The following is an 18789-nucleotide window of genomic DNA, read 5'->3' as shown; positions in this document are numbered from 1 at the left end:
ATTATAATATTAAAAAATAAATTATGAGACATTTAGCGGCAAATATTTTACCACTAAAATTATTATTGATAATGTAGAATATTGTATCATTATAAAAGATTTAGAGACAAATTTCTGTCGCTAAAGATTAGCAATGATAATTTTAAAATATTTTTATTGCTAAATAGTATTAACAACTAATTTATATGTATTAGTTGTTATTGACTTTATGTATTATTCGCGACGAATTATTTATTTGTCACTATAAATACTTTTTTTATATTTTTATAAATAATAAATAGATTAATAACATTTATTAATTTTTATTTATTAATTTTTTATTTTAGTTAATTACTTCTTATAAATTTTTATATTTAATTAAAGTTAAGTATGAATAGGATTAATAAATTTTAAATTCATATGAACTCTAAAATTAATAATTTTAAATTTATATGAACTTTAAAATTAATTTTAATAATAAAAATATAATTATAATTAATTTTAAAAATGAAATGTAATTTGGATTAAGTTAATGTTCCCTCTCTCTTCATACATTTATATAGGATATCGATAATTTTTACATAAATGTGATAAAATTCTTTGATCTTTTTGTAAAATTTTATATTATATTTATATATTTTCATTATATATTATTTAAAATATATTTATGCGAATATAATATGATTTGGATTAATTTCAAATCATTGAAATTAAGTTAAGTGAATTGAAAATTAAATTGAACAATATTTTATAAATTCAAATTTATCAAAAAAAAGATCAATTTTAATATTTTTTTTATAAATTTTAAATTAAATAGGATTGAAATGATAATTTAATACCATTTAAACTAATCTTATTTTAGAAAAGACTGAAAAAAAAAAATAATTATTGGATTCATTCATCCCAATCATTCTCAAACTGAAAAACCAAAATTAAGCTGGCCCTTTAATTTACTTCGAAATCGAACCAAAGTGGCCATGCGCACATAAATTTTTCCTAACACTAAATACACGTACAGAAATGAGCAAGCCTGCAAGTGAACATCAACTTTATTCTTGGCACAAAAAAGAAAACATCAACTTTATTACCACATTTTGGTGGCTGCTTCTTCTACTTCTTAGTTCTCACAGAGAATTTTTTTGTTAGAAATGTCAAGAGTAGCAGTGAAGAGGATAAAGCTTGGATCGCAAGGGCTGGAGGTATCAGCACAGGGGCTTGGGTGCATGAGCATGTCAACCGTCTATGGCCCTCCAAATTCCGAATCCATTATGATCACTCTCATTCACCACGCCATCAACACCGGCGTCACTTTCCTCTATACCTCTGACTCCTATGGACCGCATACCAATGAAATTCTTCTGGGCAAGATTTGATTTTGCCATTTTGGCTCTAGCTTTTTGTTGTTATTATTTTTATTATTCTTTTATGGGAAAACGAATGAGCATTGAATTTGCATAGGCACTTAAAGGAGAGATGAGAAAGACAATGGAATTGGCCACCAAATTTTCCTTCAGCATTAAGGATGGGAAGGTGGAGATTTGAGCGGATCTAGCCTATGTGAGGGCTGCTTGTGAGGGTAGCTTGAAGCGCCTTGATGTTGATTGTATTGATCTTTATTACCAACATTGCGTTGATATCTTTGTTCCCATTGAAATCATAGTTTGCCCTTCTCTCTCTCTCTCTCATATGCAATTCTTTTTTAGTTAATTTCTTTGATAAATTAGGCAATTGCACTTATCTAATATTACCAAATATTATGACTTTATAGGAATAATCTTAACATTCTGAAGTGAAAAATGAAAACCAACTGGTCTTCATTAATTTTGAGGGAAGTGAGGGGAAATGAAGAAAAATGAAATTTGTTTGCTGTTTATGATAATTAGGAAGAAAACATAGCAAAAGAGAGGGAGAAATTTTCACTACAAAATGGGTATCAACGATGGATTTTTCAGTGCTCTTTTTTCCAACGCTGTAGTTGAAATGGATATCAGATGAACAAAAATCTGTCGTTGATACCCTCATCAGTAATTTTTGCGACAGAACTTTGTTGCCATTGGTAAATTTAGTGACGCCAAACTGCCATTGCTAATATTAGCAAAGCAAGCCACCATCGCTCAGTCCATAGCTAAATCCTTGATGTTCTTTTCTTGTTCCTTGGTGGTGGTGGTGTATCCGTAAGGGTAAGTCCTTGAAAACTTACCAAATCCAATTGCCTCCGACAAATTTTCAGCATAGCTTGGCAAACAAAAGTTTTTTGTTTTTTCTTTCTTTTGTAGCATCTCTATTGTTCATCTCACATCCAAAAGAGCTCAAAATCAATTAACATGCAAGGATCTTTTCTTCCATCTCAGAACTGGATTTATCTTCCATAGATTTGCATTCATTAAGGGCCATCAATTCCCTTATTCTAATATGAGGTCATCATTACTGTGATTGCAAGCTCAAGGCATAAATGACAGTTGTTCTTTTTCTTCTTCTTGAAAGGATATGGCTAGAACAAATTGAATTATTGAGAATAAAGCCTAGCTCATTTAGTTAAACTTCAAATTGCTGATTTTGGCACTGAATTTTTGCATTTACATTTGAAATCATCTTCTTCGATTTATTATTCTTCTGAGATGATTTCTTGGTGTAGGGTTCTGAAATTATCTTCTAATTCTTCTAGATTTCAAGAATCGGTATCTTTATCCATTTCCACTTGCTAAGAGCTTGTATTCATTGATGTGAAGATGGTCTAAATTTTATAAACCTATTTCATTAGAAAATAATTTAGTTGGCTAACAACTTAAGAATTGTGGGTGTGTCAAATACTATGTACATTAACTGTGCACTTTTCTGACTTCTCTCAAATGGTTGTGGGAACTGACTAGACTTAATACAACTTCATCAAAACTCACTTTAAATTGAACAATTAAAGTAGTTGGAAATTGTATTTGAATAGCAGGCATGTAAATTTAAGACACAAACATAAATCGCACAATCATACAGTATAGAAAAGAGAAGAATAACACAAGATTTAACTTGGTTCAACTGTAAGGTCTACGTCAACAGGCAAGATAAGAGAAAAAGTTTCACTATGATGAAAAAGCAAGACACAATCGCTCACAACTCTCAAACCCTAACCCTAGTGTGTTTTTCGAATATCTCACAATTCTCTTACAAAAGGTAGAATATTACAATATTTATACTGATCCATACCATGAGGGCATTGCTCCCGTACCACCATAGATCTCACTTTTTATCCCAATCGGATTGCAATGCGAAACTTTCCGATTTGATCACAATTCGTGTCCATTAATACATATCCAAAATTCAAGCCACATGAAAATGATAATTCTTTCCCTTGGTTTGAATTCCCTCCATCATCAACAAAATCACCACAACACTCTATCTTGCCATATGCCATCGTAACCAAGTCTAAGCAATGCCTAAACTTGCTGACTAGGACTCCCTTGGTCATCATATCTATTGGATTATCATGTGTATACACTTTTTGCATAACTACAGTTCCCTGAGATATAATGTCCTAAATGAAGTAATATCTGACATCAATGTGCTTAGTTCGCTCATGGTACATCTGATTCTTTGTGAGATGTATTGCACTCTGACTGTCACAAAATACTGTTGGCTTATTCTGTACCAATCCGAGGTTACCCACCAAATCCTGTAACCATAAAGCTTACTTTATTGCCTTTGCTAAAGCCATATAGTCAGCTTCTATGATAGACAAAGCAACTGTAGCTTGCAACGTTGCCTTCTAACTGATAGCACTTCTAGAGAGAGTAAACAAATAACTTGTCAGAGATCTCCTCTTGTCTAAGTCTCCTACAAAATCTGAATCCACACAGCCAACAACTGAATCACTCATCTTGGCTTTGTCAAATGTCAGACCAACATCTATAGTATCCTTCAAATACCTCTGAATCAATTTCACTGCTTGTCAATGCTCTTTTCTAGGACACGACATGTATCTACTCACAATACTAATTATATGTGAAATGTCATGTTTGGTGCAAATCGTAACATATATGATGCTACCAACAGCACTCGAATAAGGAACACTGGACATATGCTCCATCTCCTCATCTGTTTTTGGTAACATGTCTGCAGATAGCTTGAAATCGGTAATAAACAAAATAATCACAGGCTTAGCATTATTCATATTAAAATGCTTAAGAACTTTTTTAACATATGCCTGCTGAGACAAGAAAAGCTTCCTAACACTTATATCTCTGGTAATTTTCATTCCCAATATCTTCTTTGCAACATCCAGATCCTTTATCTCAAACTTATCACTCAACTGCTTTTTCAGAATGTTAATCTGTGACGTGTTTTTAGCAATAATAAGCATGTCATTCACATACATCAACAAATAGACAAAGGAATCATCTGAAAGCTTCCTATAATACACACAATTGTCATATGAACTATGAATAAAGCTATTACGAACCATGAATGTATTAAATCTTTTGAACCACTGCCTAGGCGATTATTTCAGACCATATAAAGATTTCTTAATCAAGCAAACATGGTTTTCCATACCTAGAATGACAAATCCCTCAGGTTGACTCATATAAATTTGCTCCTTCAACTCACCATTCAAAAATGTTATCTTCACATCAAGTTGCTCGAGCTCTATATCATAAAGAGCAACCATAGCAAGTAAGAACCTGATAGAACTGTGCTTCATAATTGGGGAAAACACTTTATTAAAGTCAATCCCCTCCCCATGAGTAAAGCCTTTTGCTACCAACCATGCCTTATATTGAGGTGCTTTAACCCCTGGAATGCCTTCCTTTTTCTTGAACACCCATTTGCAACCTGCCACTATTTGTCCCTTAGGCAATGTTATAAGCTCCCAAGTATGATTCTTGTGAAGAGATTCAATTGCTTCACCCATAGCACCGACCCACTGATCTGCATCTGAACAAAAAATAGCTTTCTTATAATTGTTGGGTTCATGCACATCAATTGTCTTAGTAACTAACAAAGCAAATGCAACTAGATTTGCATATGCATATCTCTGTGAGGGTCTAATCTTTCTTTTCTCTCTACTAGTTATAATGCTATATGGTTCCTGTTGTTATTGCTCAGGTGCATCCTTTTATTGATCAGGATCTTGGACTGCGTCTTTTGAATCACTGGACTGAACTGCTGAAGTATTAATCTCAAGCTCCACCTATTCCCTAATACCATGATTTGATTATGTTATTGACTTCTCCTTTTGACTATCTAATGAAGCAGACTTATTAAATATCACATCTTTGTTGATAATTAATCTTGGAGAATTTGGATCATTGCACCATAACCTGTAGCCTTTCACTCCAGATGCACACCCCAGAAATATGCATTTTCTTGCCCTCGACTCAAGTTTACCATCCCTCACATGAGCATAAGCAGGACAACCAAACATTCTCAGCTGAGAGTAATCAATAGGTGAACTGGACTAGATGTTAAAAGGAGTTTTGCACTCAATAGCTATAGATGGAGATCTATTAACTAAGAAATAGATTGTATTAATTACTTTAGCCAAGAAATCCTTTCCTAATCCTGAATGTGAGAGCATGCTTCATGCTTTATCACAAAGCGTTCTATTCATATGTTTTGTAATACCTTTCTATTGTTGTGTCATTATATAAGTACGGTGTCTCATTATACCTTAATTGTTGCAGAATGCATTGAACTCACGATTGCAAAATTCCAACCCATTATTAGTTTTAAGACACTTGACCTTCTTTTCTGTCTGCTTCTTAATCATCGTCCTCCATTTTACGAAGGTTTAAAATGCCTCATCTTTTATTTTCAAAAAATACACCCAAATCATTCAAGAGTAATCATCAATCTAAATCATGAAGTACCTAGCATCGCTCTTAGAAGATCTAAGTGGATATAATCCATTGTTCGTTTAGTCTTGTGCATTGCCTTTTTATAAAACTTCACCCTAGTCTGTTTGCCAAACACACAGTGTTCATAAAAGTCCATAGATTTTATTTTTTGCTCGTCTAACTAATTCCACTTGCTCAACACCGATAACTCTCTTTCACTCATATGACCAAGATGTAGATGCCACGACTGAGTCTGATTCTGATTATTGCTTCTGGATGCTATTGCAGCTTTCCCTGAAACTATTCTACTTTGAAAAAAAATACAATCTTAAAACCAAACTGCTCTTCATGAGTACCATAGAGCCCTTGCATATTTTGAGAACTCCATTCTCTATATGGTATCTGAATCGATGAGAGTTTAGTGTCCCAAGAGAAATGATGATCCTTTTCAGTCCTGGAACATGCCAACATTTCATAATTTTGATAATGCCATCAAACATTCTCAATCTGATATTGCCAATTCCTTCCATAAGTAATGCACAATCATTGCCCAAAAATACCTTACTACTCATCTGTTTATAAGTGACAAACCAATTTTTGTGTGGACACACGTTATAAGCAGCACCAGTATCAAGAATCCAGGATTTTGCCCATGATCTGAACTCACAGATAAAATTTTCCCTACATTGTCATTGCCATAAGAATCACTAAACCTGTCTACCACATTCGCAGAACTTTCTAGTAACTTTCCCTTTTTATTTTTCAACTTGGGATAGTCTCTCCTATAATGACCTTGCTCCCTACACTCAAAACGATTAGCTTTTTTAATTCTTGACTTAGTTCTAACCTTAGATTTCTTCCTATTGGAAGAATCTTCCCTTGAATTTGTTCTTCCCCTGCTTACTAAATCTTTCCCCTCAAATCTTTCTCTATTATTTTGAAAATTCTTGTTTAACTCCTTCGATTTTAGAGAATTACAATATTATCTAGTGAAATATCGTCTTTCCCATATAACAGAGTATCAACAAAAATCTCATAGGAGGGTAGCAAAGAACATAACACAATAAAGGCCTGATCCTCATTATCAATATCAATATCAATATTCTTCAGGTCCATAATGATTGAATTAAATTCATCCATATGTCTTTTAATGGGCATATCTTCACTCAATCTCAGATTATAAAGCATTTTCTTTAGATACAAGTGATTGGTTAGCTATTGGTAGAGTATAACTGCTCTAATTTCTTCGATGCTATAGATGTTGAGCTTTCACCAGCAATCTCACATAAGACATCATTAGTTACGCTTATGAAAATCACACTCAAGGCTTTTTTCTTTAAATCAGCCTCTTTTGCACCCTCTAGAAAGTTATTCAATTGCCTTTCATAGACCTTATAGGATCAAGAAAGATTTCATTTTAATCTTCCATAGACTGAAACTCAATCTGCCATCAAACTTCTCTACCTCATACTTCATTGAAGATAACGCCATCTACAAAACCCTAGATTGCACACACAACGCTCTAATATCAGTTTGTAATAGCAAGCACGCAAATATAAGGCATATACGTAAATCGCACAATCACATAACATATAAAAAATAAGAAGAATAATAAAGGATTTAACGTGGTTCGATCATAAGATCTACATTCACAGGCAAAACTAGAGAAAAAGTTTCACTATAATGAAAAAGCAAAATACAATCACTTTGAACTCTCAAACCCTATCAGCTCATGCCCTCAGCTACCATCGCAGATCTCACTTTTATCCCAATCAGGTCATAGCGCGAAGCTTTTAGTTTGGGTCAAAATTTGAGTTCATGAAGACATATCCAAAATTCAAGCCACATAAAAATAACAGTATTGATTGCTGAAAATTTAAGTACAAGGCTTGAAAAATAAATGTAAGACTGAAAAAAAAAAGATAGATAAAATTAAAGATAAAAAAACTGATGGTGTCTATTGTTGTTTGATTGATTGAGTAGTTGGGGGCTTTTTACATTGCAATATCTCTAACTCTTATAGCTTTCTTGCAGGTACCTAGAAGACTCCTGGAAGACTCTGGAACCCACTCTATTACGTTCTACGGTTATTGCTAGTCACCTGCCCACTTCTTGGAACTGCTTAGAACCGCTATAAACTATCATGCAAGTATCTAGAATATTCCTGGAAGACTCTGGAATACATTCTGCCACATTTCGCCTTTACTTGCAGTTACCTTCTCACTTCTTGAAACTGTTTGGAACTGCTATAAACCGTCATCAACTTTCTTATCTCAGATAACTATCTAGTAATCACTATTAATTCACTTATTAATTATCTCAGGCTATAAATTAATTACATTAATTCCAAAAAAAATTAATTTAATTAACTCTTAAGCCTAAAAATAATTAATAAATAAAATAATTATTTTTAGTGTAAATAATTGCTCCCTGCATCTGGATTAGCTTATTAAGCCATTCCGAGTGGACAAGATTTTATTTAAGCTCATTTTTTTGTTGTTTAAAATTCAAAAATAATTAGTTATAACCTGTAATCCTTTTAGGAATTTGAAATTCAAGCTAACTTTATTCAATAAGAATATAATTTTCACTAGAACTCTAATCTCTGCCCATAGACTTCTAATCACTACAAATATCTTATTACTGCATATTTATCTCTCCAATCAAATCCTAGTAACTTAACTATCACTTAAAAAAACCCAATACACACACACACACACACACACACACACACACACACACACACACACACATATGTATATATATATATATATTCTCTCTCTCTTTTTTCCTTTCCCTTTCTGTTCCATCTCTCTCTCTCTTTTCTTCTTTCTTTCTTTTCTCTCTTCCCTTTGGCACACAACTTCTTTTTCTCATTTTCCTTTCTTTTTCCCTCACTCGATTCTTCTTGTGTGATTGCCAATATTTCATTCTCTAGTTGCCTTCCTCACTATCGCTTCTTGTATTAGAACAACACTCCATTACCATTTGGGCGAGTTTCTTGCATCATGATTTTTGGTCCCATCGACCATTGTTCATCAGCGCACCATTCTACCATCACAAAAGTCCGATTCATTCAACTACCATACACCCATTAGCACATCTCTTTACCATTGACATCAATTCCTTGCTGATTCTCCTTCATCCATCTTGCACTGTATTGCACCTAGTTCACAATATTCTCCTTGCCATTCTTGCTTGAATTGGTAATTTTAAGATTTTTGATGTTCAATGATGGTTGAGAATGTGATTGGGCCATGTTGATTGCTTCTAGAATTGGTAACTTTATAGGTACCTACTCAAGTACCTGCAGAATATTGATTGGTATATGCAGTATATTAGTTAGCACTCGTAGAATGTTGGTCAATACCTGCAAATGTGTTGGTTGAAACTTGCAGTCAATACTGATGTATAGGTTGGTAGCCACAAATGTGTTGATTGGTACCTACAGTTAGTACCTGTAAATGTGTTGGTCAGTACCTACAGCTGGTACCTGCTAATTCTTGCATTTGTTAAATATAAGTATTGTAGAACTTTTGCATTTCTTTTTTACTTTTATTGTTTGAAATGCTTACCCAACCCCTTGTATTTGCAGTTATGGCATCAAACCCTTCTTCTGGTTCATAAGTACCGACTGGTACCTAGGTACTTACCCAAGTACTAGTAGTTACGTAGGTACCATTGGCAATAACACATGTTTTTTCTATTAGCATGGTGTTCCTAAGTTGAGTGCTACTTCTTCTGCCTTGCAAGTATACACTCCACCAGCCTTTCCCATGCCCAGTTCCAACTTATTTTCTTGCGCTGCTAGAGGTAATTTCTAATCTTACCATATATGTGAGCTTCATACAGGTTGTGTTTGATCATTGGTTATAAATTGGCTAAATATTAAAAAGCTAATTTTTTAGTTGTTTGTATTGCAGAGGAGACTCTGTCAAAATCTTTACTGAACAGGTACCTTTATTGACTCATAGGTGTCTTTACAGGTAACTTGAAAGTACCTCTATAAGTACTTGGAACTTGGTACCTCTACAAGTGCTTTTGTAGATGCTTAGCTTTCATCCGCCCTTGTTAAGGTTCCTACAAGTACTTACAGTCTCCTAAGACCATAGTACAATTGAAGAGCTAATTTCTTCAGGTGCTTTTCACAAGTGCCGATATCAAATACTGGGGAGTTGTCTATCCAACCTTGTTCTAGAGCTACTTATTGACTCCATACTTCCTCTAAGAATTTTTTTTCTGCATATTGTAGTTGTTTTATCCTGATGCAATAAGTTCAACAAACATGTAAATACTTGGATATTTATTAAATAATAAGCTGTATTTTAGCTTTTATTTATGAATAAAAGAGGCCATAAAGCCTACTTAATGGTTGATGGTTGATGTAAGAGTTTCCAATGAACTAAGAATTCATTTGCAAATCTCATCTTGCCCCTGAACTAGGTCAGTAGATAAGGTACGTAGAGTTTCTACAGTAGGACTTTCCTTCGTGTCCTCAGACCTAATGGTTTCTTTGACAAGAAAGCTTTGGGGTTTTGGAGGCATGGTGTTGCCTGTAAAAGGAATGAGAATAGTAATATTGAATGAAATGAGATCATGATCCCACTGGTCATACTAAAAATTATTTGCTAATTTTTGGTGAAAAACAGTGGTGATGTGTGTTGAGATAAGACTCAGGTCCCACTAGGTGTGCTAAAAATTATTTTATTTTGTTAGAAAACAATTTGCCTGGCTAACAGCTTAGGAATTACGGGTGTGCCTGTTACTGAGCACTTTTCTGACTTCTCTCAAATGGTTGTAGAAACTTGACTAGATTGAGCACAGCTTTGTCAAAATCTCACTTTAAACTGAATAATTAAAGTAACTGAAAATTGTATTGATTACCAAAAATTTAAGTACAAGTCTTAGAAAATAAATGTAAGGCTAGAAAAAAAAATAACAGATAAAATTAAAGATAAATAGATTACTGGAGTCTGTTGTTGGTTGATTGATTGAATGGTTAGGGGTTTTTATGTTACAGCATATCTGACTCTTATAGCTTTTTTGCAGGTATCTGGAAGACTCTAGAACCCACTCTATCATGTTTTATGGTTACCTACAGTCACTTGCCCACTTTTTGGAACTGTTTGAAACTGCTACAAACTATCGTGCAGGTATTTGGAAGATTCCTGGAAGACTCTATAATGCATTTTGCCACATTCTACCTTTACCTGCAGTTGTCTGCCCACTCCTTGGAACCACTACAAATTGCCGTCAACTTCTTTATATCAGATAACTATCCAGTAACCATAATTAATTCAGTTATTAATTATCTCAGGCCATAAATTAATTAAATTAATAAAATAAAATTAATTTATTTAATTTCACAAAAAAATTAATTTAATTTGCTCTTAGATCTAAAAATAATTAATAAATAAAATAATTATTTTTGGTGTAAAAAAATCCATAGGAAGGCATCACAATTTGCAAATGCGGACATTGCACTATCTATAGCAGAACCAAAGGCTGCAGAGAATGATTATCATGCAGTGTTTTAGGGTATGTGATATGACATAGTTCTGATACACTTGAATTGTATAGATTTTTTTAGCACATTTGTATTCTAAATCATAATATTTAGACAAGTATTTTCATGTATAGTAGTTGATTTCATTAATTTTCATAAATTCTGTTGCCAAGCCCTTAATTCCATATTTTCTGCATTATTTTAGGTGTTTGGGTGAAGCCCCAAAGGATGGGAGTGCAAAGGAAAGCTTGGAGAGGTAAAAAGACAAAGAATTGCTGCTGATACAAAGTACACAAGGCGTGTAAACCAAGCCTAGACCCGTGTAAGTCTCTACCAAGAACAAGTTTGAAGAACCTTATGGGAACAATAGTACACGGCCCGTGTAATCATGCCCGTGTAGTTGGCACAGACCCGTGTAACTCTCTGTGCCAAAACAAGACCACGTGATTCTCCTCCAGTAAGTTACACGGCCCTACTTTACGGGACCCGTGTAGTGACACACGGGCCATGTACTATGCTACAGCCTGTTTTCTGACTCAAATTTCCCTCCTGTTTTCTGATTCGAACGAGACTCATAAAGCCTTTTGGACTCAAAATGACCTAACCCTAGAGCAACCAATATAAATAGAAAAGAAAACATCAGGAAGAGAGGTCAGTCACTGTCATCGGGATTGCTGCTGAAGGTTGCTGTTGTCGGGCTCTACATCAGTACCAAAAGAAGTTTCCCAGCTGAAGCTCTACAAGATCAAAGCTGCAAACTCTCTTTGGTTCCTTCGTTTCATCTCCTTAGACAGATTTTTACTATTTATTTCTTTTGCATAACTCTCTTTTTATTGTTTTTACTTTTTATCATGATATTTGTTGAACTCACCATGAGTGAGTAGTTTTCTTATTCTGGATCTGGGAGAGTAGCTCTTGTAATTATTATTATGGATGAACACTGAGTTTTATTTATTGGATTTGAGATTCGTTTCTTGATTTAATTTCTTGTGATCTTAATGCATGCTATGTGTTGGTACCCACTTAGTTATGATTGTAGATGTTAATTGAAGGACTGAAAGGTGAAGAATAACATTAGAAAATCAAGATCTTGAACTTAGGAATTCTGATCTAGACATAGGCTGATACCTTTGTTGAACTTAAAAATTGGTCAAAGGTCTTAAAAGATTTTAATTAATTTGATCACCATGAAAGTAGGGTTCGAGTTAATTAGAATACACCCTAGATGCCTTGAGAGAGGATTTAGGATAGCTTAGGACTAATTTCCATCAAAGAAAATGATCCTCAATTAAGTAAATAAACGAGATAACATCCCTAGTATGATTCAAGTGTGAAATCTTAATTCCAGAATTGCTTCAAATAAATCATTTCATTTTAAGTTTACCATTTTAGTATTTAAAGTTAATAAACTTCATTCCCTAAGTACTCGATAGCCTAGACAGTCAAGATTTCTATGTAAATTGGTACTGGCTAAATAAAATTCCTCGTGGGAATGATACTCTACTTATCACTTTATTACTTGTTAGCGATATGTGCACTTGCGGTGATTGCAAAATAGCGAAACAAGTTTTTACCACTGTTGCTGGGGAATTTTTGGTTTTAGTAATATCAAGCGATAGGCGATTTTGATTTAGGCAATTATATTTATTATTTTATTTTATTTTACTAGTTGTATTTCTTTTCTTTTCTCTCAGGTGCCCGATCTGGTATATGACCAGAACAAAGCCAGAAGAAATTTTGAACTGTGATCCAGAAATAGACAGAACCCTAAAAGCCATCAGGAGGGAAAGGAAACATCAAGAGCATGGTCAAGGAGATCCTGAAATCCCAACCATGGCCGATAATAATGACAAACCAAGACTCTTAAGAGATTACGGAGTTCCATCTGTCCAAGGATTTCAGCCCAGTGTCACTAGACCCACAGTGGAAGCCAATAACTTTGAATTAAAACCAGCATGGCTCCAAATGATTCAACAAATCCAGTTTGCAGGTTCACCAACAGAAGATCCACACTATCACCTCCAGTGATTTCTTGCCCTATGTGATACATTCAAGATGAATGGAGTGTCTGATCAAGCAATAAGACTCAGAGCATTCCCATTCTCCCTTCGGGACAGAGCAAGGAAGTGGTTACTTTCTCAACCGGCTAGAACATTCAATACCTGGGAAAACCTCTTTCAAGCTTTTCTAGCAAGGTATTTCCCACCTGCAAAGACCGCAAAGTTGAGGCTTGAGCTCAACACCTTCAAACAAAAGGAAGGAGAGTCACTCTATGACACATGGGAAAGATACAAAGACCTGCAGAGGGAATGTCCACACAATGGCATAGAAGATTGTTTATTGGTGCAAAATTTCTATAATGGATTACTAGCCTCTACAAGGAGCACAGTTGATTCAGCTGCAAAGAGTGATCTAATGGAGAAAATAGTACCATAAGCACTTGAACTTCTAGAAAGGGTTGCATACCATAATTATGAGTGGTCAAATGAAAGAGGAAATGTAAGAAGAACTGCAGGGGTCCTGGAAGTAGATGCCCTAAGCATGATAAATGCCCAGTTTGATCAACTCACAAAGAAACTCGAAAGAATGCAGGCCAACATAGTTGGTACAAATAGTCAACATGAGGACAGCTATGAAAGAGGATACATGAATTCAGAATACAGCAATTTCAATGAACCTACAGAATAGATGAACTATGTGAATAATGGAGGAAACTTCAACCAGAGGCAGCCAAACAATCCGTATTCAAATACTTACAACCCTGGATGGAGAAACCACCCAAATTTCTCATGGTCCAATCAGCAGAACCAGCCAATAAACAAGCAACAAGGGTACAAACCTCCAGCACCCCCTGGATTTTAGAACAGAGGTCAGAACTTTGCACAGCCATCACTATCTCTCCAACCTCAATAACCAGAACCAAAAATGACCATGGAAACCATGATGGAAGGATTCCTAGCAGCTCAACAACAACAAACTGAATTGATTAAACAGCTGACTTCCAGAATGGACCAACTTGCTACCCATAATAAGATACTAGAGAATCAAATCGCTCAGCAAGTAAGTTCTTCAAGTAAGGCTACTGGCAAACTGCCTAATCAACCAGAAATGAACCCAAAGGAGCATTGCAAAGCAGTTGCACTGAGGAGTGGGAGAACTCTAGTACAACTAGAGGTAGAATCGATAGAGGAAACCATAGAAAATTCTAAAGACTAAGCAGAGAAAAAGGAGGAAGAAGCTAAGAAAGATCAGGAAGAGGAAGCAAGAAAGACAAAGAAATTACAAGAACCATACCAGCCTCCCTTACCTTTTCCTCAGAGATTTCAGAAAACTAAACTGGACAAGCAGTTTGGAAAATTTTTGGAAGTTTTACAGAAACTTTACATTAACATCCCCTTCACTGAAGCACTTTCTCAGATGCCATCTTATGCCAAATTTCTTAAGGAAATTCTGTCAAAGAAAAGGAAGCTAGAAGACTATGGAACAGTAGCTCTAACAGAGGAATGTAGTGCCATTCTGCAAAACAAACTGCCTCCAAAGTTAAAGGATCCAAGAAGCTTCTCCATACCCTGTATCATTGATAACAAGAAAATAGATAAGGCCCTCTACGATCTTAGGGCAAATGTCAGTCTAATGCTTCTATCAATATGCAAAAAGCTGGAGATCGGGGAACTGAAACCCACAACAATCTCATTGCAATTGGCTGATTGATCCATTAAATATCCTGTAGGGATACTTGAGAACATCCCTATAAAAGTGGAAAAATTCTTCATTCTAGTGGACTTTGTTGTCCTTGAGATGGAAGAAGATGCCTAAATTCCTATCATCTTGGGAAGACCATTCTTGGCAACCACCGGAGCCATCATAGACATAAAAAATGGATGATTAACCCTCAAGGTAGGAGAAGAGGAAGTGGAGTTCAACTTGTTTGACACAATGAAAAACAAATTTGAACCTGATGAATGCTTCAAGGTTAACATAATTGACGAACAAGTTAAAGAGGAATTTCATAAGACACATCCTTAAGATCCTCTTGAAGCATGTATTGTGCACAGCCACACAGTGGATAATGAAAATACAGAAATAGCAGTATGTGCACAATAGTTGGCAGCTCCTCCACTCCTACCCTTAGCTAAGGCTTCCGAGATAGAGAAATTGAAGGAGGAACAAACCAAAGGTAAGCTCTAGGAAAACTCCAAACAGGTAGAGCTTAAACCTCTCTCATCTTCACTAAGGTACACATTCTTGGACTCAAAGTCTAATTATGCTGTTATAATCAATGCTAGCCTGTCTAAGTTAGAAGAGGAAAATTTGTTAAGAGAACTTAGGATCCATAGCAAAGCATTAGGGTATAAAATAGAAGACCTGAAAGGGATCAATCCTTCGATTTGCATGCATAGGATACCCATGGTAGAAAACAGTAAACCCACAATCGAACATCAAAGAAGACTAAACCCAAACATGAAAGAAGTAGCCAAGAAAGAAATTTTAAAACTATTAGATACAGGTATCATATACCCAATTTTTGATAGTAAATGGGTTAGTCCAGTACATGTAGTTCCTAAGGAAGGTGAGACAACTGTTATCCAAAATGCAAGCAATGAACTAATCCCTACTAGAGTAGTCACTGGTTGGCGAATGTGCATTGATTATAGGAAATTGAATAGTGCCACCAGAAAAGACCATTTCTCCTTCCCCTTCATTGACCAAATGTTAGAAAGATTAGCGAAACACTCTTATTTCTGTTACCTAGATGGGTATTTGGGATTCTTTCAAATTCCTATTCACCCAGAAGACCAAGAAAAGATAACATTCGCTTGTCCCTATGGAACATTTGCATATAGGAGAATGCCTTTTGGTCTTTGTAATGCCCTTGTTACCTTTTAAAGATGCATGATGGCTATCTTTTTTTATTATATTGAAGATATCATGAAAGTTTTTATGGATGATTTTTCTGTCTATGGAACCACTTTTGATGATTGCCTAGCTAATTTATCTAAGGTGTTGCAAAGATATGAAGAATCAAACTTGGTCCTAAATTGGGAAAAATGCCATTTCATGGTAAGGGAAGGCATAGTTCTAGGACATTTGATATCAGAAAGAGAAATTGAAGCTGATAAGGCAAAAATTGAGATCATTGAAAATATGAAACCCCCAACATTAGTCAAGGGAGTGCGAAGCTTTTTGGGACATGCAGGATTCTACAGAAGATTCATCAAAGATTTTTTCAAAATAGCTAAGCCACTTACTAACTTGTTAAGTCAAGATGTTCCCTTTGATTTTGATGAAAATTGCCTTGTCTCCTTTAATAGAATCAAAGAGGCCATGATATCATCACCAATAATATAGCCACTGAATTGGGAGTTACCATTCGAGGTGATGTGCGACGTGAGTGACTTTGCAGTTGGAGCAGTGCTCAGGCAAAGAAAAGATAAAAAGCTCCATGCTATTTATTATGCTAGCAAGACACTCGATGATGCGCAAATTAATTATGCTACCACAGAGAAGGAATTCCTAGCAGTGGTATTTGCAATGGACAAATTCAGATCTTACCTCATCGTGTCAAAAGTCATTGTATTTATAGATCATGCTGCAATCCGATACCTTATGAACAAAAAGGAAGCAAAACCAAGACTGATTCGATGGATTCTACTCCTGCAAGAATTTGACCTTGAAATCAAGGACAAAAAGGGATCCAAAAATGTAGTAGCTGACCATCTTTCCAGAATAAAATAGGAGTACACAGAGGACTTTGAAGATTTGCCAATTGATGATTCATTTCCTAATGAGCAATTACTTGCATTCTCCAAAGCTCCATGGTATGCTCACTTTGTTAATTTTCTTGTATGCAGGGTACTGCCTCCAAACATGACTTATCAGCAAAGGAAGAAATTCCTACATGATGTGAGATATTACTTATGGGAGGAACCCCTACTGTACAAGAGATATAATGACGGGCTGATAAAAAGGTGCATACCAGACGAAGATATGGAAAGTATCATTTATCATTGCCATTCATCACTATATGGAGGACATTTAGGCACTTCAAAGACCGTAGCCAAGATTTTACAAGCAGGGTTTTACTGGCCATATTTATTTAAGGATGTAAGATCCTTTGTGCTAGCTTGTGATCAATGCCTAAGAACAGGTAACAGTTCAAGAAGGAATGAAATGCCACTACATGGTTTACTTGAGATAGAATTGTTTGATGTATGAGGAATAGACTTCATAGGCCCATTCCCCTCTTCCCGTGGAAACAAGTATATTCTGGTTGGAGTTGATTATGTGTCAAAATGGGTAGAAGCTATTGCAACACCAACCAACGATGCTAGAGTGGTCACCAAGTTCCTTAAGAAGAACATCTTCACAACATTTGGCACACCACGAGCGATAATCAGTGATGGAGGAAGCCACTTCTGCAACCAACAATTCGAAACACTACTGAAAAAGTATGGAGTAACTCACAAGGTGGCCACACCTTATCATCCTCAAACCAGTGATCAAGTAGAAATATCAAACAGGGAACTGAAGCAGATTCTAGAGAAAACTATAAACAGATCCAAGAAGGACTGGTTCATGAAGCTTGATGATGTACTATGGACATACCGCACTGCATATAAAACCCTAATTGGCACAACACCCTTCCTACTGGTTTATGGAAAATCATGTCATCTCCCTGTTGAACTTGAGCATAAAGCCTACTGGGCAATTCAGGTACTAAGCTTTGACCTCAAAGCTGCTGGTGAGAAAAGGCTCTTACAACTGAATGAGTTAGAAGAAATCCGATAAGATGCATAGGAAAATGCCAAAATCTTTAAGGATAAAACCAAAAGATGGCACGACAGGCACATAGCAAGGAAAGAGATAAAAAAAAGGAGATCTTGTCCTCTTATTCAACTCTAGATTGAAACTCTTTCCAGGAAAGCTGAAATCAAGATGGTCCGAACCTTTCAAGGTCACCCAAGTCTTCCCACATGGAGCAGTAGAGGTATGGAGTAAAACCTCAAGCGCATTCAAGGTCAATGGGCAGAGGCTGAAGCCTTACTTTCAGGGAGAACCCATAGAAATGGGAGTAAATTGCACTCTCAATCCTCCAATTAACAGACCATAAACAAGCAAAGTTCAGCTAAAGACTATAAACAAGTGCTTTTTGGAAGGTAACCCAAAATTTTTCTGAACTTTTCTTCTTTTCTTTTTCTTCAATATTGAATTTTTGTTTCGTACTCATTAGCATTTCATTTTGTAGGATTTTTGAAAAGGGGAATAGAGATCAAGAGAGGAAGGGAATCACCAAGTCAAAACCACAAAAGGGAAAATTGAACAAAACCGGGGAAGTAACTCTATTGTTAATCTTTGCATCCATTTCATGTGTTATGATGATAAAATTTTTCATCTGCCAAAGATTTGAAAAATTAGAAAATTACACGAGTCGTGTACTGGGAGTACACGCCCCGTGTAACTTTTTGGAAGTCCATAAAT

The 18789-nt window shown here is 35.4% G+C and overlaps 1 pseudogene; it reads left to right on the top strand.

Moving 5' to 3' along the window:
* The first annotated feature begins 1061 nt into the window (after nt 1-1061).
* LOC110659958 (probable aldo-keto reductase 2) overlaps nt 1062-18789 on the top strand; it is a 37291-nt pseudogene continuing 19563 nt past the window's right edge.

Source organism: Hevea brasiliensis, chromosome 2 (assembly GCF_030052815.1).
Source record: "Hevea brasiliensis isolate MT/VB/25A 57/8 chromosome 2, ASM3005281v1, whole genome shotgun sequence".
Classification (NCBI taxonomy): Eukaryota; Viridiplantae; Streptophyta; class Magnoliopsida; order Malpighiales; family Euphorbiaceae; genus Hevea; species Hevea brasiliensis.
Note: the sequence above shows the minus strand (reverse complement) of the source record. Positions and strands in the feature narration are given on the sequence as shown.